We start from the raw sequence: 19985 nt of genomic DNA on the forward strand, positions 1-19985 counted from the left end.
CGCTCTTTTCCTCCTTCTTTTCCTCGCTTGCTTATCAGGATGTCAGCGGCTGTGGAGGTAATGAGGATCAGTGTTGTTTTAAACATGAAATGGTGATGGAGAGACGGAGATGCAAGGGATGGAGATCAATAAGAGCCATTACCTCTTCTCTCTAATGATGCAGCCGTCCTCCCCTCCTCTCCCTCCTCAACCCTTGTCTCAGCCCATTTCTACCCACTATCCGATATCGGAAGGGAGGGGGTTATGAATTATCGAATCCCAAGGGCGACGTGCCTCGCCGCCAATTACCCGGTGAAAAATGACCCTTTCCTGGAGTGTGTGTACGTGTAAGTTAGGATGTGTGTGTGTGTGTCTGGTGGGTGGGGAGGTGGACCAGCTGGTCTACTGATGGACAGCAACAACACTATATTCTTGCACACATGTGTATACTTCTATAATAATTGTTCCCTGTTAGATCAATTACATCACATTTCCCGCATTAATAACTTTTTAGAGTGATATTTTAGTTTCAGCCCCTGACGTATTCATTTTGTGTCAAGGCTTCTTCAGCTCGATCACACGGCCCAACAGTGAAGTAATGATACAGCATGTCCTTATTGGAAGTCTGAGAGGAAGATACAGTACATATAATATCATATTTTCTTACCATGTGAAGTAAAATGAGTCAGTTCCAAGGTCAAACATTGGCCATAATGTGGGCCAATAGTGGACCAAGTCCTGAAGCACAATGGTCTAATCCCTCCCAAATTGGCTACCTTTAAACCACACACCTGTGTGTCTTGCAGCATTGGTTCTTCGATGATAATAATGATGATGATTTCATGCTCTTTTGTCATTAAGAATTCTGGATTTTATGTCCAACCAACAGACTGAAGACTAATATTTCATAACTCTTCAGGGGCCCTACGGAGTATGTTTTAGCGAGTCGCATCCTGGACCTTTAAAATACACACATCATTGCCAGCATAAACATGCTAGTACAAGCTATTGAGTTTTTTAGTATTTTAAATCATTTCAACAATACAATTTATTTGCAGTAAAACTACTACTTGTCACGGCGCGGGCTCGAACCCGCTTTTCATCGGCAGCAAGTTCTACCAGCACCTCAGTTAGCAGCATGCCAGGACACGCCCCTGTTCGCGCTGGGCACTTCATGCCCACGCAACGGCGAAGCTGCAGGCAATCAGCAATCCACGCACCTGGGACTAATCAAGACAAGCAGCATAGAAACCAGCGGACCCATGGAGCCTACGCCGGAACGTAGTTCACTTTTCGCAGTAAGCATCCCGTCTCTGGCTTCCCTCCCGCGTACTTGCTCTCTCCCCTTGTCTGCCTTGTTTCCCGCAGTCTCATGTCCTTTGTGCTTACTGCAGTGTCCTTCCTGTTCCCCGTGATCGAGTTGAGTATCTCGTCTTCCCTCTGGATTTTGGACTGCCTCCCTCGATCCTCGACCCCTGCTTGGATATGGACCTTGTTGCTTCTCTCCAGCCCCCTACCACTTGCCTGCTCACGGACTACCTCTTTGCCTCGCCCCTCTGGACTGACGAAGGATTCATCCAACACGCACTTACAACAAACCCTGGTAACATTTACATTATTAATTCTACACATCGTCTTGCACCAAACACTTCGAGTAGTATACCCCTCCCACACACTCATCAAAGGTTGCAATAAACCTGTTAACCTGATCCTCCTTGTGGTGTCGTCTCCTTCCCCTGCTGTACGTAACACCTCTACTATTACTGATAGTAAAAGGACTATTACTTTGTGTTTGGCTGCTGTGCTGCCTCCTTTCTGCTCTTCTTTGCAGTACAAGGTTTTGGAGTTCCGGGGCGTAGCCACCCACACACACGTGCAGTGTGTAAGTATTGTAATCAATCAGAAATATCAAGCAGCTAAAATCCGACAAAAAACATGGATACGTGTGAAGATAGTGTTTTGCATTTTTCCCAGCATGCTTTGTAAGGGACTTAAATAGGTGTAATTTTGATAATTTTTTTTGTTATCGTGCATGGACTTTGTTTTTAATACTATCCACAAATTGTGTTATGTGTGGTTAGATTATTATTATTTATTTTTTTGCACCATGACTAGGGAAGGTTGTTTGGGCCATATAAGTGAATGCTGCGCTTGGTTTTGTTCAAAGCATGAGTGGTCATAGACTTGGATCACTCATGCTGTCCACAATTAGGCGACAGGAGAGCAGTTTTTTAAATGAATTGAAATCTCCCTGCAACAGGATTCTGTATCATGGCAGGATTCCTTGTTAAACTTGTGACATCTCGCAAACTAAATTGAGGATGCTTGCAGGCCGTGCTTTGGACACCCCTGGTTTACAAATTCTGTTGAGTTTTTGTTAATGTTATAGCCCTCTAAAAACCTGTTTACTACTAATATTACTATTACTACTACTACTACTACTATTATCAATAATTATGAAAACACGTTCTTGGAACATTCTGGGGAGTGTTATGTAAAATCCCTCTAAAAGCCCATTTTGTCGCAGTACTACTACTGCAGGTACTAATGTTACTAACAATAATAAACAATGATGATGAAAACACACTCTTGCAATAGTTTAAGTATGTTAAAGCCTTTAAAAAGTCAATTTAGTTGCCAGAATAATAAGAAAATAAAACATAGTAAAAGTGTGATGATCCGCTGCCCGGATCATGTTTTGTTTAAATTTAGGACTCCATTGTTCTTGTTTCAGCACCACTGTTTGTGTTCCTTGTTGCCATGGGTACTGCATATGTTCACCTGCCTCTGGTTAGTGTTCGGGACGCTCACCTGCTCCCGGTCACTAATCAGAGAGCTATTTTATTCCTGACTCTCGCCACTCTCTGCCTGGCTGTGTTGTTTGCTTCATGCAACATTCACGTTTGTGATCCATGCTTTTGTGTTAGGAACTGATCAAGGAGGTGACCCCAGGATGCAGAGACGGGAGGCAAGGTTGAATTACAAAAAGGGGAAAAATGTAATAAGTCCATAAAGGGTAACAAAAGGCGATGGGGGCAGAAGTGCACACCATGAATTACAAACAAAAACAGGTTCCTCAGTGGTCGGCAGGGCAAAAGGCCAGGGCGCACTGAGCACAGCATAAAGTCCAAAACAGAATCATCTTTACCTCAGGGAGGATAGGAAACAAACACAAAAAGGTGAGGGATTACAGGACTAAGGAGAGACAACATACCAGGACTGACGAGGTGAAGCAGGCGCATGAACGTGGGAGGTTCAGGAGACAATAACCGGCAAGACCAAGCTGTCAGTGACGAGCTTAAATACTCCTAGGTTGAAATTGGTTGCAAGTGTGCCTAAGTGTCCGCCCCTCGCTGGGGACTAATGAACTGAAGAAAACAGACATCACAATAAAGGAGAAGGCAGGGAAATGATAAAACACAACACTTTTGATTCTTGTTCCTGTGCTAAGCTTCGCCATAGCTTCCCGTGCTCGCGGCATGCTTATCTGTTTATTTGTATTTCCTGCCTGGTTTAAAAGAATACATCATTTTTCTCACCTGCACGCTGCTTCCGGAGGTCCGTCTGCATCTTGGGGAAATGACCAGCGCATAAAGATGCGACCCAACCGTAACAAAAAGAATACAAATTATAAATAACTTTGCACTTGTGTATTGAGATACACAGAATAACTGTATGTATTTAATCAGAGATTATGTTGTGCTTAACTTTTTTACACTTGTAGGACAATGAAAAATTGAGATGTATGAGGCCTTCCCATCATGCTGTTGTTTTACAAGTTTACAAGTTTCGCACTTGAATGCCATTTTGATGTTTTAAAACAAAGTTAACTTATTTCAAAGTGAACATGTAGAGTTAGTTCTTTTTTTGCAGCTGTAAGAACTTCCACTCTTCTTCTGGGAGGACTTTCCACATTAGCTAGTGATGCGTTCAATGACATTAAGGACCGGTTCATTATCAGGGCGTCATCCTCTCCCTCGCTTCCATTGCTAATCAAATCTTCAAAAAAGCATGTTTCGTTTACCGTCAACACTCAACTCGCGTGTCTTTTTAGTAGTCTTTTGCAGTGGCGTCACAAACACACAATGGAGTTATTATTGGTCTATATTGTATATTTTTCCTGTCCATTTATCCGCTTGTGTGTGGGAAGGAGCTACTGTACAGTAGGTGCTGATATACAGCTCTTATTGAATTACACTGATGGAACATCAATTACAGACCTTGGTGCCAGAGAAAAAGCTTTAACTAAGCTCCTCATATCACATTACAGCCTGCTTGGCTCTGATGGCTGCCCTAAATAAAATCACATATCGAGTGTTTTGCTGCATTGTTCTAGTCTAGTTGCTTCACCACAAGTGTAAAGAAACCATGATGGATGGTGTTGCTGCATGGACAGGATTCATATTTTACACAAGCTAGCGCCTTAGATGTCACACAATATAGACTAGAAAGTGCAGACATACACCTCCTAATAGTAAAACAAAAAAGTAAAATCTAAACAGTAATCGGGGTCGCCCCCCAAAATCTAATCACTTGTTCCTCGTCCCATTTCTGACATTTCCTGAAAGTTTCCTCCAAATATGCCCATAACTTTATGAGTTATTAATTGCGTATTTAAATAAACAAAGTGAATTGTCACTTGTCTCTGTGGGTGGAGGCGGGGTTACAAGCCTACACACACACACACACACACACACACACACACAAACACACACACACACACACACACACACACACACACACACACACACACACACACACACACACACACACACACACACACACACCAAGAAAAAAATGAGGTGCAGGTTTTATTTAAAATGTATAATTAATATTTTGGCCACTTTAACATTACACACAATTTGAACAGTAACACCGTCTGTGACTATCGCAAAATAAACAATGTACTTTAATCAATGATTTTTTGGCGTACTACTAGATGGAGCCTGCATACCACAGTTTGAGAATCACTGCTCTAAATCTTTCCTCTTTAAACTGTGTATCATTTTCTCAGATCATACAGCCACATACCAGATCATAGAGTTAAATATTAAATACACTTAAAGTTAAGTTAAAGTTAAAGTACCAATGATTGTCACACACACTTTGTCATGTCTGTGTGATCAGGCTTTATTTTTTGGACTTTTTGTGCAGTTTTGTTTTGTCACCATAGTTACCCATTAGTTTCACCTGTCATGTCACGCACCTGTTTTGAGTCACGCACCTGTTGTTAATCATGTCCATGAGTATTTAAGTTAATTCATTTTCTGTTGTTCGGCCTGACGACCTCGCACCCCATATATGCTTCTGCACACCCTTATGATCCTTGCTGCTCCTTTTTCATGCCGGTTCCATGCCAAGTAAGTTTTTGTTTCTCAAGCCACAGTTAATGTTTTGTTTAATTGTTCATAGTTTCCGCCACTGTGCGTGCTTTTCATTTGTACTTTTTTGCTATAGTCTTTTGGTTTCATAGCTTATTCTCCGCCATTGTGCGCGCTTTTTGTTTGATTTTTTTAAAATAAATAAATCATGTACCTTGGTTCCCGTCTCGCCCGTGCCAACTTTCCGTTGCATCCTGGAAAAGCTAACACCCAGGACCAAGTTTTGACAGTAGGTCGTCAGCAGACCCGCTTTTCCGCACGTAAGTTGGCCGATTTGGACAATTTGGATGAGGCTTCTTGGGAGGTGCTGCGCGCCATGGAGGCAGAGACGCTGCGCTTTTCCCCCAGGGAGCGCAGGGGGATGATGTGGGGGAATGGAGGCAAGTTGGTGCCGATCGGTAGGTCACCTCAGCCACGGAAGCGCCGCCAAAGGCGAGGGACGCCAGGAAAGACTTCCGCGAGCCTGCAGGACACGCCGCTCCCACAAGCCCCTCCCCCTCCGGGCGGAAGCATGCAGCAGTCTGCCCGGCTTCCCCATGATGACATCACAGACCAGGTTTTTTTTTTCAACTCTTTTTCTATAGATCACCCGCCTCCAGCTAAAAACTCTAATGCCATGACTTTGATAAAACATTATCAAAACATGTTTTTAGAAATCAGGTCTAATCAGTCCAAGCCACGTCCCAAATTTCATGCCCCGCCCCCCAAGACTCATGCCCCGCCCCCCAAGACTCAAGTCCCGCCCCCGTCACAATTTTTTTTTTTTCCGCCCACACAACCCCAGGTGGGGGATAAAAAAACAAAACAATTTGGACAATTTAATGGGGAAGTTTCTGCCCTCCTCCGCCCACCCCTACAGAGAGTTCCAGACCGCAGGGAGCGCGTCTGGTATCCGCCCCTTGAGGGGGGGGCTGGGGTCGGGAGCTGTGTTGGTGGGGTGGCTCGGCATCACCATGCCAAGCCACAGCCTCCCTCACGGCCGCCACCACCAGTCCTCCGACCTGTCAAGCCACAGCCTCCAGCACGACCGCCCTCACCAGTCTTCCGACCTGCCAAGCCGCAACCCCCAGCTAGGCCACCTCCACCTGCACCAAGGCTAGCACCTGTCGCCGCACCAAGGCTAGCACCAGCTCCACCACGCCAAGTTCCTCGCCAAGCTCCGGTACCAGCTCCACGACGCCAAGCTCCGGTACCAGCTCCACGACGCCAAGCTCCGGTACCAGCTCCACGACGCTAAGCTCCGGTACCAGCTCCACGACGCCAAGCTCCGGTACCAGCTCCACGACGCCAAGCTCCGGTACCAGCTCCACGACGCCAAGCTCCGGTACCAGCTCCACGACGCCAAGCTCCGGTACCAGCTCCATGACGCCAAGCTCCGGTACCAGCTCCACAAGTCCAAGACCAAGACCCTCCACGCCAAGACCAAGACCCGCCATGCCAAGACCAAGACCAAGACCCGCCATGCCAAGACCAAGACCAAGACCCGCCATGCCAAGACCAAGACCAAGACCCGCCATGCCAAGACCAAGACCCATCATGCCAAGACCAAGACCCGCCATGCCAAGACCAAGACCCGCCATGCCAAGACCAAAACCAAGACCAAGACCCACGCCTAGACCAAGACCAAGACCCACGCCGAGCTTCGCCGCCGGACGCGCCACGCCGAGCTTCGCCGCCTGACTTGCCACGCCTGCCAAGTTGACGACGCGCCTGTCTCCTCGTCGGCCACGGATATGGCCGCTACCTGGTCGTCCGCCACGCCAAGTGCGCCCACCTCCCAGTCGGCCACGAATGTGGCCAATCCCTGGGCGCCCGCCTCGCCTGCTGCAGCGGCGTTCCACTCGCCGCCGCCACTTGACTTTGCCTCGGTGGATTCGGGGCCACTTGGGCTGGCGACCCACCGCCATGTCCACCTCCCGCCCTCCCATGACTATTGATCTTTGTTTTTTTTTGGACATCTGGTATCTGTCCTTAAGGGAGGGGCTCTGTCATGTCTGTGTGATCAGGCTTTATTTTTTGGACTTTTTGTGCAGTTTTGTTTTGTCACCATAGTTACCCATTAGTTTCACCTGTCATGTCACGCACCTGTTTTGAGTCACGCACCTGTTGTTAATCATGTCCATAAGTATTTAAGTTAATTCATTTTCTGTTGTTCGGCCTGACGACCTCGCACCCCATATATGCTTCTGCACACCCTTATGATCCTTGCTGCTCCTTTTTCATGCCGGTTCCATGCCAAGTAAGTTTTTGTTTCTCAAGCCACAGTTAATGTTTTGTTTAATTGTTCATAGTTTCCGCCACTGTGCGTGCTTTTCATTTGTACTTTTTTGCTATAGTCTTTTGGTTTCATAGCTTATTCTCCGCCATTGTGCGCGCTTTTTGTTTGATTTTTTTAAAATAAATAAATCATGTACCTTGGTTCCCGTCTCGCCCGTGCCAACTTTCCGTTGCATCCCGGAAAAGCTAACACCCAGGACCAAGTTTTGACACACTTAAGGACTCTAGACATGTTGCACTATTTTATTGTATCCCACTGTACCACCTGTTGCTATTATTGTTTATTGTGTTATTGTTATTTATTTGTGGTGTAACAGTAGAAGAGTACCAGTGATGGCAAATACTACATAGATAAAGATGGTAATGATAGACATAGATCTAGAAATGGAATATAATGCAATGTAGAAAAGCTGTAGACTTTTAATCAGTGATCTAGTGTTTTTTTGTTTGTTTGTCATAAAAAAAATACAATCATGCGTGCTTACGGACTGTATCCCTGCAGACTGTATTGATCTATATTGATATATAATGTAGGAACCAGAAATATTAATAACAGAAAGAAACAACCCTTTTGTGCGAATGAGTGTGAATGAGTGTAAATGCGGGAGGGAGGTTTTTTGGGTTGGTGCACTAATTGTAAGTGTATCTTGTGTTTTTTATGTTGATTTAATAAAAATATTTTTATTTATTTTTATTTGTTTTAATTTTTTGTGCGGCCCGGTACCAATCGATCCACGGACCGGTACAGGGCCACGGCCCGGTGGTTGGGGACCACTGCCTTAAATGACCATTACAGTAACACCAGGAAACTAACAATATTGTTTTTTTCACCATTTCGATTTCTTCAGTATTTGCTGTGTATTTCTAATACAGTAACAACAATCTTTGGGGTGGACATCCGGCCGCTGTTTTCCAGGCAATAAAGTTTATTTCCACCAGAACCTCCTCTTTTTTCAGGTGAACTCCATAGTGCTGTGTAAATTTGCTATCATCTGTGCAACGTTTCCCTGTTTGCAAGTTGCCAGGTAGCTTTTCCATGTAACAACACTGTCCTTATGTGTTTGGGCCATCTGATGCAAGCTAAAGATGACTGAAGCTTTCTTCCACTTCCACTTTCAACCAATGAGATGTATTCAGTGTTTGTTGTGTCATTCTAATGCAATGCTAAAAAGTTGTGAGCGAAAAGATCTTGCAAGTGCAAAAATGTGCAAAAATGTTTTGCTTCGGCGGCATCAGTTTGACCCTGGAACGGATTCTTTTTTCCATTACCTTTACTTCCTATGGGCTCATCAGACTAGGGTGCCTGGAAACTGTGTATGATAAATATCATACATCTTTTAGTGTCTGCTTATCAATAACTGCACTCACACTAATGCGTCTCCATTTTCCTCCTCTCAAATGTCTGCAGGAATATTCCACATACTGGAGATATGATAACCCACATTAGAGTCAGTGCCATTTTCTTAGGAGGAGTTTTTAATGATAATGCATTAGACTACGGTGCTTTTGATCTAAATGTCGACATGGAGAGCACTTTGAGATGCTTGATTGTACTCCATGGGAATATGTCCGACCATAATTCCAACTGTGCACGCCAACGTTAGAAACATGTTTGCTCCTCTGGGAATTGCCATGCACAGTGAATATTATTTATCATACAGTAGGTGTACTGTAGGTGTTGTGCATCAAGAGCACAGTGTCTCAATGCAGTAAATGATGCTAAGAATATTTGACACTATGAATAATGAATGTGTATTTACGTAATGTTTACGTGAGCGTAGTGACTCACACTTCTGTGTATGTAAATAGTGAGGTGTACATGATGTACGCCTTTTCTCTGTGTCCTTAAATAGGCTTTATACCGTTGAATTGCAGTAAGTGAAGCACAGCGTGAAGCAAGCGGAGCAGGCGTTGATATTGAAGAGAGGTTCCTAATAATGATAATCATATATTGAATAGGCAGAACTGTGAGTCACTTTACGTATTTAACTTCAAGGAAGCACATTTTTACACAAGACACTTTCTTGTTATTTTAGTTTAAAGAGATACAGATTGCACTGTCCCATTGATAAGAAAGCGTTTATTTTATTATTATCATAGAAGAAAATACTAGATGTACTGTGTTGGCATTGACAATTGAATAGTTTGGTTTTAGAATCCATCCATCCATCCATCCATCTTCTTCCGCTTATCCGAGGTCAGGTCACGGGGGCAGCAGCCTAAGCAGAGAAGCCCAGACTTTCTTCTCCCCAGCCACTTCGTCCAGCTCTTCCCGGGGGATCCCGAGGCGTTCCCAGGCCAGCCGGGAGACATAGTCTACCCAACGTGTCCTGGGTCTTCCCCGTGGCCTCCTACCGGTCGGACGTGCCCTAAACACCTCCCTAGGGAGGCGTTCAATTGTTTTTATTCCCTTAACTGCCTCTGCTTCATAATGAATAACTTAATCATATTTTAATATTATTTTGTTAAATGTTTCATGAACTTTTATTTTTTATTATTTTTAGTAATGTTTTATTAAGGCTATTGAATTTCAGATGCTTATACATTTTTATAATTTGATTCTTGTAGGTAACATAAAGAAGAATGTGCGCTCAAACACAATTACATGATTATATATAAGTATATATATATATATATACATATATATATATACATATATATATATATATATATATATATATATATATATATATATATATATATATATATATATATATATATATATATATATATATATACACACACACACGCACACACACACACACACACCCACGCACACACATACTGTATATATATAAAATTAAAGTACCCATGATTGTCACACACACACTAGGTGTGGCGAAATTATTCTCTGCATTTGACCCATCACCCTTGACCACCCCCTGGGAGGTGAGGGTAGCAGTGAGCAGCAACGTTGGCCGTGCCTGAGAATCATTTTTGGTGATTTAACCCCCAATTCCAACCCTTGATGCTGAGTGCCAAGCAGGGAGGTAATGGGTCCCATTTTTATAGTCTTTGGTATGACTCGGCCGGGGTTTGAACTCACAACCTCTCGATCTCAGGGCGGACACTCTAACCACTAGGCCACTGAGTACATATATATACACATATATATACATATACAAATATACATATATATAGTCAAGATTTCTGTGGTTTATTCGTTATACAGTGCTCAATACCAGGGTAGAGCGGAATATACAGGTATGTTACCTCAGGAAAAAACACAAGAGGCTATATCATCCCTACAAGCCTGTTTCGCAGGTTACCCTGCTCGTCAGGGGATTTTATATTTTGTAATATAAAATAGGGATTTTATCATTTATATTTTATAACCTGCGAAACAGGCTTGTAGGGATGATATAGCCTCTTGTGTTTTTTCCTTACGTAACATATATTCCGCTCTACCTGTCATGTCTTTTGGATCATGTTTTGTTTTGTTTAGTTATTGGACTCTTTAGTTTCTGTTTACGCTCCATTGTTTTTGTTTCCATGACTACCCATTAGTTTTCACCTGTCCTCATGTCACGCACCTGTCTCACGCTTTGCACTCGCACACCTGTCACTAATCATGTCACTGCTATTTAAGCCTGTCTGTTTCTGTTGATCGTCCTGGTGACATTATCCTATCACATCTCTGCTCACTTCATGCCATGCTACTTCTGACACCCCTGTTAACTCTGTTTGTCTTCATGCTACCATAGTTCCATGCCAAGTAAGTTTTTGTTTTTTGTTCATAGTTTCTGCCTTTGTGCAAGTTTTGTTTCGTTAGCCAAGTTTTTGTACTTCTGCCTTTGTGCAAGTTTTGTTTCATTAACCAAGTTTTTGTACTTTCGCCTTGTGCGCCTTTGGTTCTTTTTGTTGGTGTAAAAATAAATATGTACTCACCTTCATGCCTTGCCCGCGCCAACTTTCCTTTGCATTCCGGGAAAACACAACACCCCAAATTCCCCTTGTTGACACTACCCCGGTATTGAGCACTGTATAACGGATAAACCACAGAAACCTAGACTATATATATATATATATATATATATATATATATATATATATATATATATATATGTATATATATATGTATGTGTGGGAAAAAAATCAGCCTGTACCCACCCACTCTGTGCCCTATATAAACCATGGTATGCGAATGCTCCCATTAAAATCTCCTGATGATTGAGGGTACCCCCCCTCATGAAACAGGCCTGTAGAGATGAAATAGTCTTGTGATTTTTTTCCCACACATACATATATTGCGCTCTACTACGGTATCGAGCACTATTTTTTGGATAACCTTATTAAGACATATATATATATATATATATATATATATATATATATATATATGTAGGAGATCCTGCCTCAAGGGGAGGAGTTCAAGTACCTGGGAGTCTTGTTCACGAGTGAGGGAAGAGTGGATCGTGAGATCGACAGGCGGATCGGTGCGGCGTCTTCAGTAATGCGGACGCTGTATCGATCCGTTGTGGTGAAGAAGGAGCTGAGTCGGAAGGCAAAGGTCTCAATTTACCGGTCGATCTACGTTCCCATCCTCACCTATGGTCACGAGCTTTGGGTTATGACCGAAAGGACAGGATAACGTGTACAAGCGGTCGAAATGAGTTTCCTCCGCAGGGTGGCGGGGCTCTCTCTTAGAGGTAGGGTGAGAAGCTCTCCCATTCGGTAGGAGCTCAAAGTAAAGCCGCTGCTCCTCCACATCGAGAGGAGCCAGATGAGGTGGTTCGGGCATCTGGTCAGGATGCCACCCGAACGCCTCCCTCGGGAGGTGTTTCGGGCACGTCCGACCGGTAGGAGGCCATGGGGAAACTATGTCTCCCGGCTGGCCTGGGAACGCCTCGGGATCCCCCGGGAGGAGCTGGGCCAAGTGGCTGGGGAGAGGAAAGTCTGGGCTTCCCTGCTTAGGCTGCTTCCCCCGCGACCCGACCTCGGATAATCGGAAGAAGATGGATGGATGGATATATATACACACACACACACACACACACACACACACACACATCTATATGTATATATATATATATATATATATATATATATACCGGTATACATATATATATATATATATACATATATATATATATCTTACCTCGTGACATTGCTGGTTTAACAAGCAGAGGAGCAGATTCGGCAGCGCACAATCACAGAGTACTTACAAGCAGACAAGGTGTGTAGACTAGAAAAGGAAGAACGGACGCATTTTGGCTTAAAAACTAAAGATAAAGGTGAAGTTATAACACTGAAACGCCCTCAGGAAGAGGTGCTTTAAGACATGGCTAGCTAACTAGCAGCTAAAATCCATCCACAGTCGGCAGTGTTTTAGCTACTTCTAAATCACTAATCCTCGCCTCCATGGCGACAAATAAAGTACGTTTCTTACAAGTATCATCTCTGCAAGACGAGGAATAGCTATACAGTACACGAGCGTATCAAGGCGATACTACTATGATTACATCGATATGTTTTATCGTCACAATTTTTTTTTTGCTTTAAAAAAAATTCATATTATGTTTATAAACTCAGGAAATATGTCCCTGGACACATGAGTTCTTTGAGTATGACCAATGTATAATCCTGTAACTACTTGGTATCGGAGCGATACCTAAATTTTTGGTATCATCCAAAATTAATGTAAAGTATCAAACAACAGAAGAATAAGTAATTACATTTGAACAGAAGTGTAGATAGAACACGTTGAAACGGAAAATAAGCAGATATTAACATTAAATGAAAAAGTAGATTAATAATCAATTTTACAGCTTATCCCTTATAATTTTGACAAAATAATAGAAAGATAAATGACACAATATGTTACTGCATACGTCAGCAGACTAATTAGGAGCCTTTGTTTGTTTACTTACTACTAAAAGACAAGTTGTCTTGTATGTTCACTATTTTTTTAAGTACAAAATTGTTCTTTGATTGCAATACTAATGTACCGTACGATTTTTTATTAAAATAAAGCCAATAATGCCATTTTTTGTGGTCCCCTTTATTTAGAAAAATATTGAAAAGTATCAAAACACAAAACCCAAAACCAGTGAAGTTGGCACATTGTGTAATTCGTAAATAAAAACAGAATACACTGATTTGCAAATCCTTTTCAACTTCTATTCAATTGAATAGACTGCAAAGACAAGATACTTAATGTTTAAACTGAGAAACATAATGTTTTTTTTGCAAATAATCATTAACTTAGAATTTAATGGCAGCAACACATTGCAAAAAAGTTGGCACAGGGGCATTTTACCACTGTGTTACATGGCCTTTTCTTTTAACAACACTCAGTTAACGTTTGGGAACTGAGGAGACTGTCAGAGTTTGTAGGACACAAACCCCAAGATGCAGAGAAGGTGGAAGGCATTGTGCGGGAAAACATGATTTAATTAAACACTAAGGCAAAACAACAAACAAAAGGGTAACAACAAAAGGCGCGCACAAGGCGGAGAACAAACTTGGTTATGAACTAAAATAGCACAGAGGCTAACTTTGGACAAGAAACAAAAACACTTACTGTGACACGAAGGAACTAGGACATGAGCAGAGTGAAACAAAAGTAGACAGAGCTACAACGACAAGTGTTAAGACAGGTAGTAATGACAATGACAATGACAATAATCCAGCACTGACTGGAGGGGAAGGCAGGTTTAAATAGCAGCTGGCTGATTGACACCAGGTGTGGCCAGGTGCCAATCAGCCACAGCTGAGGGGAAGCAGCACTCAGGGAGACAATCAGGAATAGAAGACAAAATAAAAAGCGCTGACAGAAAACTAAGACAAACGCAGAGGAAAAACTAAAACACAGTCAAACTGTCAGGGACAAGCCTGACAGAGACCAATTTTTGAAGCTTTTCATGTGGATTTTTTTCCCATTCTTGCTTGATGTTCAACAGTCTCCGTTGTGGTATTTTACGTTTCATAATGCGCCACACATTTTCAATGGGAGACAGGTCTAGACTACAGGCAGGCCAGTCTAGTACCCACACTCTTTTACTATGAAGCCACGTTGATGTAACATGTGGCTTGGCATTGTCTTGCTGAAATAAGCAGGGACGTCCATGATAACATTGCTTGGATGGCAACATATGTTGCTCCAAAAATTGCATGTACCTTTCAGCATTAATGGTGCCTTCACAGATGTGTAAGTTACCCATGTCTTGGGCATTAATACACCCCCATACCATCACAGATGTTGGCTTGTGAACTTTGCGCCTATAACAATCCAGATGGTTATTTTCCTCTTTGTTCCGGAGGAATCGACGTCCACAGTATCCAAAAACAATTTGAAATGTGGACTCGTCAGACGACAGAAAACTTTTACTCTTTGCATCAGTCCATCTTAGATGAACTCGGGCCCAGCGAAGCCGTCAGCGTTTCTGGGTGTTGTTGATAAATGGCTTTGGCTTTGCATAGTAAAGTTTTAACTTGCACTTACAGATGTAGCGACGAACTATAGTTACTGACAGTGGTTTTCTGAAGTGTTCCTGAGCCCATGTGGTGATATTCTTTACACACTGATGTTGCGTTTTGATGCAGTACCGCCCGAGGGATCGAAGGTCACGTGCAGGGATTTTTGCAGATTCTCTGAACTTTTTGATGATATTACGGACCGTAGATGGTGAAATCCCTAAATTCCTTGCAATAGCTGGTTGAGAAATGTTGTTCTTAAACTGTTGAACAATTTGCTCACACATTTGTTGACAAAGTGGTGACCCTCGCCCCATCCTTGTTTGTGAATGACTGAGCATTTCATGGAATCTACTTTTATACCCAATCATGGCACCCACCTGTTCCCAATTAGCCTGTTCACCAGTGGGATGTTCCAAATAAGTGTTTGATGAGTATTCCTCAACATTCTCAGTCTCACAAAAAGAAGGTCTTGGATTTGATCCCCGAGCTCAGGGTCTTTCTGTGTAGAATTTGCATGTTTTCCCCGTGACTGTGTGGGTTCCCTCCGGGTACTCCGGCTTCCTCCCACTTCCAAAGACATGCACCTAATTGGAAACACTAAATTGTCCCTAGTGTGTGAATGTGAGTGTGAATGTTGTCTATCTGTGTTGGCCCTGCGATGAGGTGGAGACTTGTCCAGGGTGAACCCCGCCTTCCACCCGAATGCAGCTGGGATAGGCTCCAGCACCCCCCGCGACCCCGAGAGGGGTGGTAGAAAATAGATGTATATATACATCTACACATATATGCTATAGCATGATATGATGTATATATGTATGATACACTGTACAGATATCTACATTGAAGCAGCCATTGTCCCTAATGAACTGTCCTGGCTGAACATATTCAACTATAGCGATGAGCTCGGAAGCGCGCCCTCCTGTGGCCATGCTAGTAAGTGCAGCACAGAGAAGACTTGCGGGTAATTTTGCCGTCTAAAAAAAAAACTGCCCCACAGGGGAGGAAATGGAACAATAACAATTCTAAAGAACTTTATTTGGTGTTTTGTCTTCCAATTTGTCGGTGTTTCGATGGCACGGCAACCGCGGAGCAGCAGCCGAGTAGACACAGAGAAGTGTTCTTGTGCAGACAACCTGTTCACTTCTCTCTCTCTCTCTCTCTCTCTCTCTCTCTCTCTCTCTCTCTCTCTCCCCCCCCCCCCGCCTCCCCCCACTCCCTCTCCCTCTCTCTCTCTCTCAGTGTTGAGACAGGGGCGGTCGTTCTCAGTCCGCGCACATCTTCCACTTGGCCGGCATCACTCGGAGTCCACAGACACGGCTCTGATTGAGCCTCCTCGTCGTCCTCCGTCCTCACTCGGGAGCCGAGGTCGCGGCGCTCCACCCACGCCTGGCCAGAGTTCCTCCACCACGCACACAACAATCGGACGCCTGTGTGTCACACTGCACAACTCCACTTTTGCCAAGAAGTCCTTGAAAAACATTGTTTTTTTGGGTTGTAATGAAGCTGAAGGTGTAAAAGTTGGAACACGTCAAGGAAATATTTTACTGCCCTGGGAAGTCGTTTAAGTGATTTTTTTTTGGAGGATTTATAACTTTTTTTGGGTTTAATTTTGGTGTGGGGCTTCTCCGTGGTGGTGCAGCGGTGGAATCCTCCGAGCGTAGCCGGGAGGAGAGCGCGCTGCGCCGGGGAGCAGGCTGACCCTCAGGACCGCACCTACCGAGGCAAGGTATAGATTGATTGGACATTTTATGTCCTGTACAATATTCATCTTATCTTTGCCATGTACATGCACTTTTGCATTCGAATCTCTTGTTGCAATTAAATAATCTGACGTTAATAATAAATAGGCATCATGTTGTGCATTCTGACAAGTTATATTACAATCTTTACATAGTTTGATACAGACTAAGGTCAGGTTGTGCATTACTACATTTGAGTCATTTCACCAAAAAGTTAGGAAAAAAAAATCCCACCATCCAAATGGAGGTACAATTGTTTTTCCTCTAGACCAGTGGTTCTCAAATGGGGGTACGCGTACCCCTGGGGGTACTTGAGGGTATGCCAAGGGGTACGTGAGATTTTTTTTTTAATTCTAAAAATAGCAACAATTCAAAAATCCTTTATAAATATATTTATTGAATAATACTTCAACAAACTATGAATGTAAGTTCATAAACTCAGTGAAGCACAAGCTCAGGTTTCTCACTAAAATGTCTGTCAAAAAGAACTGTGAAAAGAAATGCAACAATGCAATATTCAGTGTTGACAGCTAGATTTTTTGTGGACATGTTCCCTAAATATTGATGTTAAAGATTTCTTTTTTTGTGAAGAAATGTTTAGAATTAAGTTCATGAATCCAGATGGATCTCTATTACAATCCCCAAAGAGGGCACTTTAAGTTGATGATTACTTCTATGTGTAGAAATCTTTATTTATAATTGAATCACTTGTTTATTTTTCAACAAGTTGTTAGTTATTTTTATATCTTTTTTTCCAAATAGTTCAAGAAAGACCACTACAAATGAGCAATATTTTGCACTGTTATTATACAATTTAATAAATCAGAAACTGATGACATAGTGCTGTATTTTACGTTTTTATCTCTTTTTTTCAACCAAAAATGCTTTGCTCTGATTAGGGGGTACTTGAATTAAAAAAATGTTCACAGGGGGTACATCACTGAAAAAAGGTTGAGAACCACAGCTCTAGACCAGGTGTCGGCAACCCAAAACGTTGAAAGAGCCATCCATCCATCCATCCATTTTCTACCGCTTATTCCCTTCGGGGTCGCGGGGGGTGCTGGAGCTTATCTCAGCTACAATCGGGCGGAAGGCGGGATACACCCTGGACAAGTCGCCACCTCATCACAGGGCCAACACAGATAAACAGACAACATTCACACTCACATTCACACACGAGGGCCCATTTAGTGTTGCCAATCAACCTATCCCCAGGTGCATGTCTTTAGAAGTGGGAGGAAGCCGTAGTATCCGGAGGGAACCCACGCAGTCACGGGGAGAACATGCAAACTCCACACAGAAAGATCCCAAGCCCGGGATTGAACTCAGGACTACTCAGGACTTTCGTATTGTGAGGCAGACGCACTAACCCCTTCTTCCACTGTGCTGAGAGCCATATTGGACCAAAAATATGAATAAATCTGTCTGGGAAAAAAAATTAAAAGCCGTATATAAGAGTTATAATGAAGGCAACACATGACGTAAGTGTCTATATTAGCTATAATAGCCTACTATCAAAATGACTGTGTCGCAAATCTTCGTTGACAGAAATGTTGAAATGTAATATTTATTCGACACATTTTTACAACATTAGAAACCATTAGTAAATCAGAGGCTATTCAGAAGGCGAGATAACTCCTGGAAATTACTGGCTTTTATAGACCAAAGGTATAGACGTGTGTGTCCAAGTTAAAGGAAATGGCATGCTGTCTTCTTCCATCAGATTTATTACAATCTTTGGCAAGCTATGGTAATGTTTGCTGTGGTCTGGAACAACATGGCACACAAACAACTATCTGACATGCAGCCGATATTACATACAGATAACGTGTCATGAGACATGCAAAACTAAATTGTATACAAAGAGGATAAAAGTAAAGGATATTAAATGAGCTCAAATATACCCACAAATGAGGCATAATGATGCAATATGTACATGCAGCTAGCCTAAATCGCATGTTAGCATGGATTAGCTTGCAGTCATGCACTGACCAAATATGCCTGATTAGCACTCCAACAGGTCAATAACATCAACATTCACAACACAGCATCAAACTTTTGGTGGACAAAATGAGACAAACAAAAAAAATATTTTTTCCCCATCTTTCTCCATTTTCAATCTTTTAAAAAAAAAAATGCTCCAGGGAGCCACTAAGGCGGCAGTAAAGTGCTGCGGGTTGCTGACCCCCGCTCTAGATAGTCTGTAACTGAGCAGTATAAAAAATGCTTAGAGCTTAATTTTGACAGTATTGTAATGGTAGTTTGCAGTATTACACCAATACATACAACACTAGCTTTGAACAAATGTGCATTATACCTTTACAAAGATATGTATACTGTATATTTCATAGAAGGCATTTATGATAGTAGCTGTACTTTACATGCTGTGTATAAGTGTACTGCATCATTTGGAGAGGTACTTGTAATATTTTTGTTGACTTCAAGATGGTGAAACTATTAGAAAACATGCGAAAATGGCTTCATAATATTATGCAATTAAGATGTTTTTACAAATATAACATATCTGCACGTGATGTAGACGTGTGCTGCATCATACGGAGTAATGTCTCTAATATGTTGGTTATCTTCTGTCTTCAAAATGGTCAAAATAGGAGAAAACATGCATACATACAAAACTGGCCTGACAATGTTATGCTTTTAAGGTGTATGCATTTACAAATATAATGAATGCATGTCATATTCCATGTTTCGAAATGTAGCCATGTGGTGTGGAGTAAGTGTTCTGCATCATACTGAGCGATGTCTCTAATGATTTGGTTATCATTAAGATGGTCAAAATATTAGAAAACAAACACAACTGGCTTCACAATACTATGCATTTAAGATGCACGCCTTTACAAAAATAATATATGTATGTCATATACTATATAAATTTAGCTATAGTTTGCATGTGGTGTAGAAGTGTCAAAATATTAGAAAGCATACATAAAACTGGCTTCACAATATCATGCGTTTAAAATGTATGTTTTACAAATATAAAGAATGTATTCCATATAGCATGTTTCAAAATGTAGCTACAGTATGGAAGTGTGCTGCATCATACTGAGCAATGTCTGTATTATTTTGGTTATCTTCAAGATGGTAAAAACATAGAAAACCTACTAAACTGCCTTCACAGTGTTATGTATTTAAGATGCATGCCTTTACAAAAATAATTTATGTTTGTCAT

At 42.3% G+C, this 19985-nt stretch overlaps 1 protein-coding gene across 3 annotated transcripts in view; it reads left to right on the top strand.

Annotated features, from left to right (window-relative positions):
• Positions 1-16339: 16339 nt before the first annotated feature.
• Positions 16340-19985, top strand: part of mdga1 (MAM domain containing glycosylphosphatidylinositol anchor 1) — a 535716-nt gene continuing 532070 nt past the window's right edge. For all 3 annotated transcript variants that reach the window (XM_061964377.2, XM_061964378.2, XM_061964380.2), the window contains exon 1: positions 16340-16782. The gene's annotated coding sequence lies outside the window, so the exon portion shown is untranslated. The remainder of the gene's footprint in view (positions 16783-19985) is intronic.

This window comes from Nerophis lumbriciformis, linkage group LG06, assembly GCF_033978685.3.
Source record: "Nerophis lumbriciformis linkage group LG06, RoL_Nlum_v2.1, whole genome shotgun sequence".
NCBI lineage: Eukaryota > Metazoa > Chordata > Actinopteri > Syngnathiformes > Syngnathidae > Nerophis > Nerophis lumbriciformis.